This window comes from Gossypium arboreum, chromosome 12 (genome assembly GCF_025698485.1).
Source record: "Gossypium arboreum isolate Shixiya-1 chromosome 12, ASM2569848v2, whole genome shotgun sequence".
NCBI lineage: Eukaryota > Viridiplantae > Streptophyta > Magnoliopsida > Malvales > Malvaceae > Gossypium > Gossypium arboreum.
The window spans coordinates 57,113,466-57,116,719 of NC_069081.1; the positions used below are offsets into that span (position 1 = coordinate 57,113,466).

General features: G+C 36.5%; 1 non-coding gene across 1 annotated transcript; it reads left to right on the forward strand.

The window, feature by feature from the left end:
* Nucleotides 1-352: 352 nt before the first annotated feature.
* On the forward strand, nucleotides 353-459 carry LOC128286354 (small nucleolar RNA R71). Its single transcript, XR_008276897.1, has one exon. It is a non-coding gene; the product is annotated as a small nucleolar RNA R71 (small nucleolar RNA).
* The last annotated feature ends 2,795 nt before the right edge of the window (nucleotides 460-3,254 follow it).

Genomic DNA, 3,254 nt, shown 5'->3' on the forward strand with positions numbered 1-3,254 from the left:
GTTGTGGCCATAGGGTGGGTATTCTGAATTGCTTGATCCACCACCACTTGCTTCGCACTGCATTACTAGGTGAACCTGTGAAGAACTAAGAAAACCATCAATTTTCTTATTCAAGAGTTCTACTTGATTAGAGAGCATGGTGACCGAATCGACGTTATAAACGTCGGCTGTTTTCGTTGGCTTTGTCCTCATGACTTGCCACTGATAATTCTTCAGTGACATCTCTTCTATAAATTCATAAGCATCTTTAGGTGTCTTATTATTGATGGTTCCGCCAGCAGCTGCGTCAACCATTTGTCGAGTCGAAGGGTTTAGGCCATTATGAAACGTTTGAATCTATAGCCAGAGTGGTAACCCATGGCGAGGGCATCTTCTTAAGAGGTCCTTGTATCTCTCCCATGCATCTAGAGTGTTTCTAAATCCATCTGCACAAAAGAAGAGATACAATTACGTAATTTTGCCATTTTAGCCGGCGAAAAATATTTTAATAAAAACTTTCGGTCATTTATTCCCAAGTAGTGATTGACCCTCGTGGTAACGAATTCAACCATTGTTTAGCTTTGTTTCTCAATGAAAAAGTAAATAACTGAAGGCGAATGGCGTCATCAGAAATGCCATTAATTTTAAATGTATCACATAGTTCAAAAAAGTTTGCCAAGTGAGTAATGGGATCTTCGTCCTACAAACCATCAAACTGAACAAATTACTATATCATTTGAATTGTGTTAGGTTTCAGTTCAAAAGTATTTGCAGCTATAGCAGGTCTAACTATGCTCGATTCAGTTCCTGTTAAAGAAGGTTTAGCATAATCATACATAGTGCGAGGAGCAGGATTTTGATTGACAACAATAGCAGGAGGTAGCAGATTTTATTGGTTTTCAGTCATCTCCTCTGTTGTGGTTGAAGTATCCTCCTCTTGCTCTTCCTCTGTGTATCGTAAGCTTCGCCTTATTTCTCTTCAATTTCTGTGAACTATGCGATCGATCTCACTATCAAACAGTAATGGTATTGACGGGTTTCTTTTGGTCATAAACTAGAAAAACCTGTCAGAAGAAAGTAAATGAAGGATTATAAAAGAAAATAAAAATAAAAATTTCAATTTCAATAAAAGTAAAATGGCTAAAGTAATAAAAATCGAGTGTTCCTAATATCTTAGATCCCCGGAAACGGCGCCAAAAACTTGGTACGTGATATTCGCAACAGGTTTTAAAAATTTATAATTAAGCGTTCTTAAAACTAACTATTATCACGATGAAGGCAAGTGTACCTATCGAACAGTAGTATAGCTTTAGCAAGATCGGATTGTCAAACCCAAGGGAACCAAGATTACTAGTAATTACTTTCTTTTTATTATCTAGCCTAAAAATTGAGGGATTTGTTTATCTAAATTAATTAACTAAACTAAGAGTGCAGAGAGAGAAATTGGGGAAAAGCTTTTGGGATTATTTGATTGATTAAGACAATACCCAACAAAAAATCCACCTAGACTTCACTTGTTATTTGACTCTAAATCAAACGATTTATTCATTTGACTTGATCCGTAGAAATCCCTAAGTTATATTATTATCTCTCTCGAGACTAATAACGTCTAACCCTAGGTTGATTAATTGAAATCTCTTTCTAATTAACACCTAGTGTTGCATTAACTCGATCTATGGATCCCCTTATTAGGTTTCACCCTAATTCGACAAAATTTTATCACCCTATCTCTAGGTGTGCAATCAACTCCACTTAATTATGACAAATTTACTCTTAGATAGGGTCTATTCCTTCTCTGAATAAGAGTATTAACTCGAATCAATATCCTAGAAGATTAAAACCAGAATTAAGAACACATAATTAAGAATAAGTCAAATATTTATCATACAATTCAGATAATAATAACAAGATCTGTCTTAGGTTTCATTCCCCTTAGGTATTTAGGGGGTTTAGTTCATAATTATAGAAGAAAACATCTCAGAAGAATAATGAATACAAAACATAAAGAAAACCCAAAACCCCTGGATGGAAATTGAAGGGAGATCTTCAGTCTTGATGATAAGTCCGGCTTCTGAGATGGACCAATCGGCTTCCCTTGAGTAATTCCTTGCTTCCTACTCTGTGTCCTCCTTCTACGTGCCTCCTCAGGTGTTTAAATAGGCTTTAGAATGCCTAAGAGCCCTCAAAATTAGCCTTTTTCGAATAGGGTTATACTTGGGCTCGACAGGAACACACCCGTGTGCGATTACTCCAGCCGGTGGTCAAGGCTGTTGAATAGGCATGGGCGTGTAGTCTACCTGTGGAAGTCGTGCTTGGATCCTACCAAAGGGACATGGCCATGTGACACACCCATGTGAGGAAGTCTAGGCCATGTTGATTTCCCATGTGGGTCAATTTTCTCCGTTTTTGGCCTATTTCTCGCTCTTTTTAATCTCCTATGCTCACATAAGTATAAAATATGAAATTAAAGAATTATGAGCATCGAATTCACCAAATCTAAGGAGAAACCATCCATAAATGTGCCGAGCATGGGATAAAAACACCTACCAATACAGTTTACTGAATTAACTCGATTACTAAAAAGAAAAAAAATACCAAAGGAACTTTTAATTTACCAACACAACATTTACCTTCAAAAGCGAATGGTAGAACCAAGAAGTGAAACACCATGACTGGAAGATGCAAAATTCGATTGGAAGAAAAACAGAGGAACACAATAAAATTTGGGAATTTTGGAAGAGAGAAAAAAATTTTGAAAAAAGAAAAGGAATAAGATTAAATCGGATAATATCATATTCTCCCAACTTCCTCCTGTCTAACCCCTCAATCTTAAACACTACAGACTTTTAATTCCACCAAAAATCTTATCACAGAATCAAACCAACATTTACCTATGCTCTCGTACGGATTCAAACACAGGACCTCCAACACACCAGTTCCCTTACCACTCGAACCAACATGCTCATTCTGATATGAATTTACAGATAATTTAATAAAAGCCCATTGAACAAGGATAAGGCTTAGGTTTAAAAGTAACCAAAATTGACAGAATTGGGACTTGAACCCAAGACCTCTTACACACATCCAGAACATTTAACCATAGAAGCAAATACACAGTTGTTTTAGAATTTATAGAAGCAGAAATAAATTATTTGAGGCGTTCCAACTCTTACCCCTAAAAGAAATTTCAACCAAAAAATTTACCTAATCAGAATAAATAAGGATACTGCTGATGCATCGAGTCCTCGGTTCCCACGTGGCCTCCTCAATACCAT